General features: G+C 46.0%; 1 protein-coding gene across 1 annotated transcript in view; it reads left to right on the forward strand.

Moving 5' to 3' along the window:
• Positions 1 to 13,780, forward strand: part of LOC117206131 (protein gustavus) — a 152,598-nt gene that overhangs the window by 35,088 nt on the left and 103,730 nt on the right. The window lies entirely within an intron of this gene.

A 13,780-nucleotide genomic window follows, 5' to 3' on the forward strand; every position in this document is an offset into this window, starting at 1 on the left:
GGAAAATGCCTATCGATTAAATAAAATGGCAAATCCTCGGACTTTCTCTTTCCTCCTCCTACCATGCTTCTACGTTGGAAATATCCTCGTAAAATGTCTCTTATCGACGCTAAATGAAATTCGCTAAATTTTTCTTTCGAAGCGGTAGATTTTTGATATAAAATATATGCATTATATATAAGCAATGCATTTATATTTATCTCGCACAAACGTAATGGCATTACTTCTGCGTAGGTGTTCGGAAAAATTGACAAACGCGTGTATGCGTCCTTAGTCCATGCCGGACACTTACAGAAAACGCACTCTCTTTGTCTTACCATCGTCCATGCCACACTGCCAACGGAACAGTCACGTTCATCCGCTTCTCGACACTCATATTCACATACGCGTGCCACTATTACGCGGCCAATCTAGTCTAGCACACAAAATTATACATATCGGAATAGGAATATTCTGTTATAACATATGTCGTTATTAGACTGCGTATATTTACCCAAATTCGTATCTCTATGAACATAATAGGAAAAATGAAATTTAGATAAAAACCTGTTTCACCGATGAAATATTAGGTTATCCGGAAAGATTCTTTCGTTTTATGAGAAAATAACAAACGCACAACGTTTCTTTGTTTTATATTATTTTGTCGAATCACGTACGATTCGTTTTGTTCTAAACGAGATAAACACCGCGACATTTCACAGACCTGGTTTCACGTTTGTACGAAGGTGCATTGTTGTAAAAAACGCGTTTGCGAAAGAAAGACACTTTCCGGACAACCTAGTAATAGAACGAGTATTATATTTTTCTGTATATTACGCGTTTTCTCCGCAATTTTACGTGATTATCCCTAGAAATGGAAAAAAATCTGCGGTAGAATCGTTGCATTACCGTTGTCGCCCTTTAAAATTGGATCTCAAAGGATTAGAGCGCCAAATCGGTGGAATCTGCGTGGGAACGTCGTCTTACCGCGACTGATAAACGATCGCGGCCACGGAATATTAAGACTCGATAACCGGCTACAACGAAACCAATGACGCGAACAAATGTCGTCGATCGCGTAACTACGCGAAAGAAAGCGAGCACGGTCTCGCGTGCCGATAAATCGAAACGCCGCGCCTCCACCAAGCCGTTGTGGGGCTCCTTTCCTTTAAATCCAGTCTCGATTCGACCGGAGAGATGGTTGCGGTGTGTCCACAAATCGCGAGATTTATTTCTCTGGGACGCTACTGACAGCGCGTGGAGCCGCGCGGTGTTGGATTTCGCGAATCGATGCATCGAGAGATCGAACGATACGCTCGGTCGTTCCTTTCTTTCTGTGTTCTCTTGCTTCATACATCGACTGGTACTCGATTCGTTCTGCCGTATTTGTTGGGGTAGGACCGGTCAATCGGTTAGTTAGCGAACCAGTGACATGGAAAATTCTCGGTTGAGGTATATGGAGCTGGTGCGTGGATCGTAAACTCGTGGAAGGTGTTGCCGAGGTTGCCGAGTAGAGCTATCAAAGGGAAAATACGGGTACCGAGGGTACTCCGGTATAATATCCAATGTATAGAGCGAGTACGAGAAGAAACGACGTACATACTGTACGTCCTTTGTACCGGCGTGTACAACATACGTATTCTAAAGCCACAACGACACTCACGGACGTTCGCGTTTTCGTTACGAGTAACTTTGATCGACTTCTTCGATTCCAATAACACGTTCGGTCAGAGCGTTTCTTTTGTACCGTCTATTTGCCACTCGTTTATAACCTTTGCGCGAGTTAAAGCATCGTTTAACTAACTTTAAAAACTAGCGATAACAACGACCCTCTCGTCCAGGTTATAGATAGCGCAATTATTAGTTAAAGATCGATGCAATCTAGGAAACACAGATTGTTGTAACAAACTGACACGATGCTGCGTAGGATAGACTGTTAACGTAAACGTTAACGTAAACCGAGAAATTTCCGTTCGAAAGATCGTTCTCGGTAATTTTCCGGGACCGGTCCGTCAGGAGGGGGCAGCGGAACGTAAAGAGTAGAAAAGAAAAACGAAGAGGTCGAGAAAGAGAGAGGGAAGGATGGAGGACAGGGGATACGAGAGAGAGAAGAAGACCGGTCTCGAGAGGCTCGTCCGAGCGGACAGGAATCGGCGATCGCTCGGAGCGTCTCCTTGGCTCCGGTCAGTGGCTGGCTACGGCCAACTTTTCTTCACCTTGCGGGCGAATGACCGTTACGTTTTTTCGCTCCAAGGCTGGATGTATCCTTTCGTCGGGGCCTCCTCTCCCTTCTGCTTCTCGTTTTCGCAGACCACCGCTCGCAAACGTGGCTCCTTCGTGGAACAAAGCTCCGGTCTCTCGGTCTTCCTTTCGTTTTCATCTCATAGTTCCTCGTCTCTTCGTCGTTTTGCCCATCTTTCTCCTCGTTTTCACTCTTTCCGACCACTTTTCCTAGCTATCGTCTCTTTTCGCCAAGTACGAAACGCGTCGTCGTCCTCTTTTCGCTTTAATCGCCCTCTTCGACTCCGTCAATTTTTAGTACGGCCATCGCGAGCGCGTGGGCGCGATTCCAAAAAACCAGCACCCACGAAACGATCGGACGATTTGGAGGCCCGCCAATCGTATTTCCCTGCCGTCGAACATGCACCGTCGTATTTAATATCCGCCACGCAACGTCCAAACTTCTTTCCCCTGCTAGCGAAAGAAACTCGAACAACTTTCTGTCGTACAAGAAAGAAGACTGTGTAAGTTTCGAGGGAAAAAAGAATCGCACGATAACGTTCGCCGCGAGTTACACGGACGATTTGCATTTTTTTCGCGAAAGCTGGCCTCCCTTCGAACGTGGCACGCGAGTGGCCCAGAGTTATCCGCGCTGGTAACAGGCATTCTGGCCGTAATCGTCGTTTCCAGACGAATCCACGCGCGTCACGCGAACTCGTACACTCGAGGGACCGCGTACGCGCAATTATCTTTCCGCCGAAACTATGGAGAATCGGCCGTGGTACGTCGCGGTAATTCGCTAGACGTCGCGTTTCTGCAAATTTAGTCGCAGGCAACAACCTCGCGTTCTTCTTCGATGCCGTATCGGTTTCGATTGGACGAGATAGGTTAAAGAACGCGTTGGATATACGGTAGAAGAAGAGACGGGAATTGGAAGGGAACGCGGGGAGATAGAACGGTCGGTTTTGATGAATTTTTCAGGGAACGTTCGCTGGTTACTTGAGCCCGCGTTTACGCGTTACGTTTCAATCAGCTAATTGAAAAAACGAGAATGCGACGGGTGTGCAGCGCACCAGAATCATTAGCAAATGCGTCTCGTGATTGAATTTTTCATGTATCGCGGTCATTCGAACGCCAGCAGATCGGCTTGTCACCGTTATTCCTAGTTTCAATTAGCTGATTAAGCTGACGGAATACGCGTTATGGTTATCCGTTAATGCGTTGTCGGTTGATCAATTTGAATTTCATTTGCTCGTTTTCTACGGTACCGTGTCCTTCGGTTTGTCAGACGCTCCGAAACCACTGCTTTCCCCGAAGGAGAAGAAGACTACGATCAGACACGAGCGTGACATTAGATTGTCCGGAAAGCGTCTTTCTTTTACGGACACGTCTTTTACAACGACGCATCTTTGTACAAACGCGAAACCTAATCTGTCGAACGTCTTGATCTTTGGTTTGATGGAACAACATGGATCGTACGTAATTCGATAAAATAACGTAGCGGCACTCGACATCCAACTACGACCGGACGACGGCAGAGCAGTGGCTAGCGCTTACACAGCACCCAAAAAGCAGACTACCGAAGCGTCCTGTTTTGCGACCAAGTTTTCAGGACAGAAAAAAATAAAAAAAATTCATAAAAAGGCTCCGCTTCCCAGCGGCTTAAACCCAAAAATTGTATTATATACGAAAAATGTAAAGCGCCGACACATAATACAGCACGGCTACGTCGTACCGCCGCGTATCCGTACCTTTGCCTAACATATCATTACAAAAATTCATCGTTTATTGTGAATATGTATTTAAAACTGTATCTTGGGCTAAATGAACAAAACAGTGGCTAGCGCCTTTGGTTACGAAGGTTCGGGACCCGGGTTCAAATCCCGGCATCGGTAGTCCGATTTTTTCCTGAGAGTGTGGACACGTGAGTGTCACTATGTAGCGGCCCCTTCTCCTAAAGGGAGAGGGGATGGGTCGGTCAGTCAACTTAACCTGCGTTGCACTGCCAATTTTGACGTAATCGTGGCGGACCCCAGAAGCGATAGGAAAGTCCGTAGTCCACCAAACGCTCACCGCCACATCGAACATTTCGCGCAACGTCTCTGCACGAGTTTGACAACAAACGGCCGACGCTTTGTCCCGCGTCGAAACGACAAATCCGCAGATGCCGAACTCTCGCAACCGCACGAGAAAACGACGAGCGAAAGTCGTACGACCATATGCACAACTCGAGGAAGAAACGTTATCACTGATAAGGAGGTACTCTGTAGCGGCATTCGACAGCCAAGTACGACCGGACGACGGCAGAGCAGGGGTTTTAGCGTCTTTGGTTACGAAGGTTCGGGACCCGGGTTCAAATCCCGGCACCCGTAGTCCGATTTTTCTTCCACTGCATCTAAATGAGAAGAAAAGCGGCAGTATCTCGGCGACACCTATACACCGACAGTAGCACTATCACCACGACCTATCCACCTCAATAATATAAAACGAGGAAAATGTTGTGCGTGCATTCTTTCCCTATAAAACGAAAGAAACCTTCCTAATAATTATTAGAACGTAAACGAAATAATAAAAGTTAATCGCGTACAACATATCAATGAAACAATGCTGGACGAAGCTCGACAAAGTATCGATTCTTTTGATAACCTCTTGCGGAGTTCGTTCACCATGCGTCCGAATGAACATACGTGCTGCGTATATTTCGCTTAACTGCATGCACATTTTCATTCATCATCCACGGCAAGTTGGCGATGAATCACCTTCTTCGACGATCGGCACAGGTACAAATTTACCGCTTGCCTGTCTCTTCGTACGCAGCCGGTCGACCGCTGTGTATCGCATGCATTATTAATTGTAACGCTACGCACGAGATAACGCGTGGCGCGTCGACGCTCGGCTTCGATCGCTCGTCACCGCCAACGATCTTTTCGTCGGCAAACATTTCGACGCATCGACCATTTAACAGCAGGTTCGTCGTTCGCGTTCCAACAAAGTTCAGAGAGTTTTCGCTTTGCTGGAAAATGCGGTTCACGAAATTTTCAACGAGAAAGCTTAAGGTTTCGGGAAAGATATCCGAGACTCGATTTGAATTCGAATCTTGGCTCGATGATAGAATCGATCGCACTTCCATTTACGACCTGATAACTGGCTCGACGAGTGGAAAACGCGGTATTCCACGTCGATCCGACGATGGCCGCTCGGTTTTAGGCGCTAGGGTATTCCAACCACGCGTGTCCGGAATCTTAGATTTCAGCGGATACCGATCGAAGCTCGTCGGCGAACGTGTCGGTCGGAGCAAATCGTGGAAAAGGGATATCCTGCGGGACGTCGGTTATCCACGTCGCATGTAGCATGTATCGACAGCACGTCGGGAATAACTCCCACGTTCTTTTTTAATTAACCGGTCGATCATCGTGGATGCCAGATTTCGTACACCTACGGTAGAGTTTCTATACGAAGAATAGTAAATTTTTACCAGATTTGAATGGTCTATGTAACGATGAATTTGCAGTAATTACCATCCTTGTATTGTATGTAATTGTATCTGTTGTATTTGCTGCTTCATTTACGTATTAACATTTTGACTGCCACGTTGGTCGCATATGACTGACCACGGTTTCTCCTGTGACGCCACGGTGGTCATTGATGATCGTTTGAACTTTTTACAGGTGTAAAAATTGTATGAAAATTGACAGTTAGGGCATTTTGAATATAACCGATAAATAGAAGATACTTTGAAATAAAAAGTGTCCCGTTGAACGATTAAACATTTTTATTAGAACATCGATAAAAGAAATGAGAAGAAATCTTGCATCTGACGGTGCACTGTGTTTGCGTCCAAATCTTTGAGGGTGAATCTACGAATATTATTATAAACACACCTTAGAAACTAATCGCAAATGCTGTTTTATAATGATATACTTGAAGTTAGAAGTGTGAACATACCTTATTGTTATATATGGAACGAGCAAATACCGTTTGCTAATATATTCTACACGTTTCAACGATATATTCTAGACGTTTTGCTTGCGACGAAATAACAAACGCGAATGGTTTGTTGAAATAAACGAAGCCTTGTTACAATATGTCGCTATCGACTGTTACCAAGACGCCACGGCGGTCACCCGTGACCACCAATAAGATAAACGGTCCATTGAAGAAGAATGTCGTCTTACATCATCGATTCATTATTATTTTGCCATTATATGCTTCGAATAATTAACCCTTAGAGTGCCGAATACTCGCGGCCTATGCCCTGTGGACGGAGTACCTTTTCGCTAGACTGAACTCTGTCGATCGACTATTCAAAGCGCAAATCGTGATAAGTTATAGTAATTCCTTTGCACGAGATTAAACGATTCGAGAACGTTATTTTTTAGTATTAATTATTTATCATAAAAGTTGAAATTTACAATAAACTAGAATTTGGGTAATAGACTAGAAAACGATAAACTAGAAAATTAAATTTAGTAAATATAGGACAAGTTAATAATTCAGTTGCGCGTGAAAAATTTGAAAACAATTATCGATACGTAATCCGACATCGCATTTTCTGCATTCGTATCGCGTGTCGCTCCTTCTCTTATTTTTCACACGAACGACGCATGTTCTTCTCGATAATCGCGTTGTGCCGGCACGGTTAGGGCATTTTGACGGAAAATGCCTATCGATTAAATAAAATGGCAAATCCTCGGACTTTCTCTTTCCTCCTCCTACCATGCTTCTACGTTGGAAATATCCTCGTAAAATGTCTCTTATCGACGCTAAATGAAATTCGCTAAATTTTTCTTTCGAAGCGGTAGAGTTTTGATATAAAATAGTATGCATTATATATAAGCAATGCATTTATATTTATCTCGCACAAACGTAATGGCATTACTTCTGCGTAGGTGTTCGGAAAAATTGACAAACGCGTGTATGCGTCCTTAGTCCATGCCGAACACTTACAGAAAACGCATATATGTGTCCTTAGTCCACACCGATAGCTTTCGTCAGACGCATATATGCGTCCATAGCACTCTAAGGGTTAAAATACTCCCGTGCCGTACTGAGCGAAACATGTGATCTCCGCGTGGCAGTGAAAGTGTTGATTAATCGAGTCTAGGTATGATAAATTGAATGTATAATTTAGCAAATTCGATGCTATAAATGTTGAGAATTGTGGATCTAAATTGTCGAAATAAAAGTAAAGGAACGCTAAGGTTACACTCAGAATTCATATGAAAATAGTCTTAGATTTGTTTAATAAACGATTTCCAGGATCTTCATCGACACTTTCTTTGTCTCGCCATCTTCCGTATCACACTGCCAATGGAACAGTTACATTCGTCTGTTTTTCGAAACGTCGTGCACACACGTGCTTCCACACGCTCATATTCGCATACGTGTGTCGCTACTACGCGGCCAATCTAGTCTAGTACACAAAATTATACATATCTCAATAATGAAAAAAGAATGAAATATACGATAATCGCGCTATAAAAATGTCCGAGGATCTATCCGAGGATAGTATCTGCGTACTCGGACAGAAATAAACGAACGCAGAACTTTTGAAACGGATTGTAGCAGCGAACATCCCCGGAAACTAGGCCTTAGGCCGGCTAGATTGGACGGGCTCGCGCGAAATTGCTGAATGCACGAAATGAAAGTATCACAGCTGACGGGTTGGGGTGGAAAGCGGCGGAGATAGACGGCAGGGGACGAACAGAGGGAAACAGAGAGAAAAAGAGAAAGAGAAGCTCACCATGCCAGTGGAGGGTGGTTTTTGCCGAGGGTGCTTTGGCTTTTTCATAACCGGCGGAAGAAGGGTTGTGCAGACAATGGATCTTCATCTAAATTGTAAATGGCACGTTGTAAAATTGTAAATGGTCATTAGTTCGCATGCCCGTCGATACCTCGTCGCCGCGATTTATATTAGCCTTTCAACCGTCCGCTCTTTTGCATACAACGAACCCCGCGCGTTTACACCGTTCCATTCGCTTTTGAATCGTTTCGCCAACGTTGAAGCTCGATCGCGTAGCCATCGTCCAAATACCGGCTTCCAATCGTTCGATCGTAAAAATATTGGCCGATTCCTATGCTGGAAATTCCGACGAATCGTTTTATTAAAAGTTACGATTCCACTTGTCTCGATGCGAATCCGTCGAAGAACAAGGATGACTCTTTGGAAAACAGAAGTGGAAGAAACGCGAACTACGGGGCAAGGAAGAAGCTTCTTTTCTTGCTTTTCTAGTCGCGGAAGGAAGAGGGAACAGAGACCGAAGCGGCAGAAGAGAAGATAGGAGAAAATCAGAGAGGTTGGTCGGTGGATTTACATTTTGATAAGAAATCTCTTGGAAAGTTTCCTCGAAGCGACCTACCTATCTCCCCTCATCTTGTTCTCTCGCTCGCGATAGATAAGGGAGGTGCTTTTATCCGAGTCTTCTCGCTTCTTCCGGTAACCCTGCCACCACCGCCTTCTTATTCTTACCTCATTACGCCGGATTAGCTTATTCGAGGCGCTGGCGGGCGCGGCGTTCGCGGCGAAAAGTCGCCTTCCCCCTCGGAACACGTCGATTAAGACGAGCCTCGGAGGCGAAACGAGCTAAAAGAGAAACCGTGTGCGCGCCGAGCTCCGATCTAATTTCAATCTTGCTCGTTCCTCGCTAGATCTCGCTCAGAGCGTCGTCCTCTTAGCTTTCTTCCTCCGTTCCGGTAGTAACTTCGTCAAAGTGTCCGCTTCGAAGCAGATACTCTTTTCTCTCTCTCTCTCTCTCTCTCTCTCTCCGCTTTATTACGTTCCATTTAATTAGTCCGATCGAACGGAAAGAGAAACTGGCTTCGGTCGCCAAGCGTCGATTAACTGGACCCGCGAGAACGATAAAGTTGGAAGTCACTGTCGGACTAAGAAATTCAAAAGGAAGTTTTTTTCCGTCGCAGCTCGCGGGAATCGTTGTCGGAATTAATTTTCTCCAGCGTCGCGTTTTTCCTCGACGCTTGCCCGCGTGTCTTTTCCCATCGGTGCAGAGTCGGTCTTCCGCGGTCGACTTTCGTCGATTCTAAAGAATCGACCGGCCATCTCGCACGGTCGCACCGTTGATCACCTGTGACACGGTGCAACGAGAAAAGACCATTATCGAAGATGCTGTCGGAATTATCTTCCGCCGCAGCGCGTGACACGTCACCGCATGACCAAACGGAGGATCTAACGGTTTCGCGAGCGGAACGGCAGATCGCGGGGTCGATGTCTGGAAAGATTATCCTTCGACTTCTGCGGGAATCGCCGTCTTATTCGTACGTGTTTGCTCCAGGTAAACAGAAAAACCAGAAATAACTGTTTCGATTTTATCGTAGGAATATTCCATAACAGAAGCTACTACGACCGCGCTACTTCCAACTATAAACTGTCGCACTTCGCACCATACTTTCTATATTTCCAGCAAGTTTCTCTTCGCGTTCAGCTACTTTCTTTCCTGTTATTTTTCGTCGATCCACGAGAAACACGGTCGAAGGACTTTGAAGAGGAAAAATAAAAAATGCCGCGATGCTGAAAAGACCTCGCCAGCCAATTAAGGATATTGCCAGGTTCGGTAGGGTCGCGAATTAGCGACCCTTGCAGCGGTAATAACGAAAAAAACGCGCGGATCAAAGTGCGCGATACTTAACGAACTGCGCGGCGTTCGCTCCCTCGTCGTTCGAACAGCGAAACAGAGAAAAGCATCGGGTTGCTGGTCGATTTTTACGCGTGCGTGTTTCGCTCGTCGCGCGTGAGTAGCGTGCGATACGCGCGATCGATGGCTGAAGAACGCAGCCACGGTTGCGTTCGTTGCGAATGCTACGTCGCTCGCCCTCGTCAACTTTCTCTCCTCTCTTCTCCGTGGCATTCTCAGTTCTCTTTCCGGCGATCCACCCTGTCCTTCCGTTTCGCTTCCTTCCACGATCCGCCATTTGTATTAATGAGCGGAATCGCTCGGGTTTTTGCGTGTGCACCCTCGTCGCGCATCGATCGGGACGAGAGTGGATAAAGCAAGGACAACGCGGAAGAAGCGCGTTGTTCGGAACGTTTTAGACGCCCCTATTTATTCAGCTGATAGGAGAATGCGACGAGTCATCGCGCGTAGAAACCAGCGCAAGAGGGATCGCTCTTCCTCGTTAGGTAGAAACCACTCACCAACGAGATGACTGAGGGTTGATCGTTTCGAATTTCGTGGGCTGAGTTCTACCAAAAGTCTCTTCTCGGTTTCCATGTTTCCCTCGTGCAGTCTTTAAGCCTGCGTGTCGCTAGTGTTTTCTTTTTTTTTTTCCATATCGGACAGAGAATGGTTAAAAGCTAGCGCCACCTTCGATAAACATGCTTGATATCATCGTACACTTCGAATCTCTTTGCCACGATCGAGACGTTCAGAAGTCACGTGAACTTCACAGCTCGACAAATACGGGAATATCAGTCGTGTTGCTACTTTTCCGATGGAATTAGGAGACTGATGAAAGTTCGAGTCGATCGGATTGTTTCGAAGGTTTTAAAGATAATTATTCTTGCGCTCCGGATAGAATTTCAAAGGGTGTTATCGCGAGTAGTCGGACTCGCCCATCGCGAAGTACGCGGTTCCGACCATCCGTCACTTTGAAAAATGACGCGGTTCTTGTCCGGAGGGCGAGGAAGTGTAGAGAAAAAGAAAAAGAGGGCAAAGGCAAAGGAAAAAGGAAGAGCGAACGTGGAAACAATGGTTGGACGCGGAGGGCGGATAGAGAGAAGGGAGAATATCGAGGCAGCCGCCAGATTACGAGAGAGACTGAGCTACTTTGCGTCGAGCTACTCTCCTCACCCTAGTCAACGCTTTGTGCAACGTCTCGCCCACCACCTTTTCATCCCCGTGGCTTATTTTCGGCCGAGGAAGGCCTCGTCCGACGTTTGCACCGTCATGCCTCTAACCGGTTCAACCGGATTTCGAGATTGTTACACGATTTTAGAATGATTAATCGTCATAAATGCGCGTTGTACAGGGCGATGCCTACGTTGTACGAACTTCTGGGTCAACGAACATCGATTCAGCGACGTTGAAGTTGCTAAAAAGTTAGTAGGTTAACCAGGATTTAAACAAAGTTGCTCGTGTTAACGACGCATCCAGGTTTATTGTTTTATCCCATGATCCTGCAGGAAGGTGTATGCCGATTCAACCTCTTGGTACAATATGTATTTTCCCTAAATCCTTTCCCGTGCCATACGTTGAATCAATATTTTCGTAACCCTGTTCCACGGAGTTTCCCTCTTTCGAACAACTTCTCGAGCAAGAACGAGCGCATACAGTGACGGCTCGGCTCGACGTAGCAGTTCGAAACCTCCGTCAAACGTACACCGACATTTTCTGCCAGCAAATCGAATTAATTCCCTCATAACTTGCCGTTCCCGATGTATCGTTATTCCTCTCGTTAGATATTCCGTTTTCCCGTCTGTTTATAACTTGCGTCGCCCGGTATATCGATTCTTTTTGCTTTTTGATTCCGTTTCGCCAAACATCGTGAGTTTTACGAATGAAAAAAAAAAAAGGGAAAACACGACGACTCGTTGTTTCTATTTTTGGCGGACAGGAATGGGCGAGCAAAAATTGTTTGTCCTTATCGCCGACCGAACGATTCGAAATACAAGAGGGTGAATACGCGAGACAGAAAAGGAGAAAATATCGGAAACCCCGCACGAATTCCTTTCTCGGTCTCGTTATTTTTCTTCTGGTATAGCTTGCCCCCTTAATGGAGGAACAGCGTTCGATTTTCCGCGCGAATGGAGTGCCTCTTAAATATTCAATCCACCGCGTTACCCGGGCTTGTCCTCCTTCGTTCTCTCGTGTATATTCTTCGGCTTTCTCTTCTTGCTTTTCTCCCTTCTCTGCAGATGGAAAAAACCATTTCTTACCTCTCGACCAGAGGACGAGCCCTTTGATTCTCTGACTTCCACTCGAACCTTCTCCGAATATCCGTATCGTAACGCAGCAAGCGAGACCGCGGGTCTCTCTCGTCGGTATTACGTTTTTCTGGTTGAAATCGTTACGCGATTTACGCCTGTTTAACCCTGACCCGTGGCAAAACTTCGAACGAAGGTTCTTTGCATCGATGAAAGTTTCTCTTTCCTTTTTTTTTTTTTTTTTTTCGTTTAACAGTCTCTGTAAGCTCGTTTCCTCTCCTTGTCATAATGGTAAAGAGTTTCGACGATGGACTTTACATTTTGTCGAGTATCAAAGTTGAAGTATAGGTTTAGGAGATCGAGGCATCGAAAGGTTAGTAGGTCGCGCAACTTTCCTCCCAACTACTTCGCGCAGATACGTGTTAGGCAAGTTTGGAGTAAAGGGAATTCTCGAAACGAAAAGGAACAAGCGCGAGAGAATCGTATCGCGAGTATATCTCAAGTATGCGTCGGTTCAGCCTCTTTTCATAAATCTTTCGTCGAACGGCATCCGAAATTAGCGGCGGCTGTCGGTGATGTTTCAACCGCAATTTGCATGCGAAAAGACGAACGAAAATTAGCAGAGAGGAAGGGGAGTATCCACGAAGCAGAGGTGGTCCGCTGGAGAGAAACGAGCCATCGTATCGTTTCCATGGAATCGAGATCGTCGTTCGCGCTTCCATCTTGAGCTTTCGAAATATTCCAAGAAAAACACTGGGGCACGTTAGAAAGACGGGAAGACATCGGGATGGAGAGAAACAGAGCTGCCAGGATTTTCTTTCCTGCAAGTTGGTTTACTCGGCGGGCACTCGCGCGAGCTCGACTTTAATCGATATTACCGCCCGTGGAAATTAGATCTTCGCGGAGCAGAAATAATTACAGAAGAGTTCGGCCATCGCGGCGGAAAGGGTGAAAGACTCCCCGAGGAAATTGTGATTTCATTTGTCTTTAATGACGGACAGTTTAAGCGAAAGAGAGGAGAACGCCTTGGATGGACTTGAAAAAGCTCGAGTACCTCGCGAGATTCAAAGGAGAAACGCGATTTCTTTCGCGTTCTTTTCTTTGTCTCGCAACCACCCCCTTTGTTCGACGTCCGGTGATATCGATATTGCAGCCGTAATTACGGCCAATTTTCTTCTTCCACCAGTGGTGTTTCGCGTTTCTCCTGCAGCACCATAAAATGATCGATCGATCGTTAAACGTTGATCCGAGGAGACGTCGTGGAATTGCTCGAGACGAATAATCGTCCACGCAAAATGTTCGTTACGAAACACGGTGTCCCGATCGTGCTCCGTGTAACGAGAAACGATATTTCCTGCAATCGATTCTGCCTACCCGTCTACTTCTCGTTGACATTTTACCACGTCTTCGCGGATAACTTCTTGATTATTAGAAACCACGTCGAAGCGCGTGGGCGACCGTCGTAGTCCCCGATGAATCGAAAATACTTCGACAACCAATATCTCTTCGAGCATCGACAACCACCAACGAGAGAACCGACGAGACTCGTGTGTTTCTCTTCGGAAATCTTCCCTCGTGTATCAGATTTCCGGACAGGGAATACTCGAGTAACTTCTACACGAGCCTAGAAACATCCTTCTCGAGTTCTAAAAGCGATTCAGCCGTGCAGTTAAAAACAATAAGCGAAAAGGTGTATGGTGGTAT

Source organism: Bombus bifarius, unplaced genomic scaffold (assembly GCF_011952205.1).
Source record: "Bombus bifarius isolate JDL3187 unplaced genomic scaffold, Bbif_JDL3187 scf7180000007996, whole genome shotgun sequence".
Lineage (NCBI taxonomy): Eukaryota > Metazoa > Arthropoda > Insecta > Hymenoptera > Apidae > Bombus > Bombus bifarius.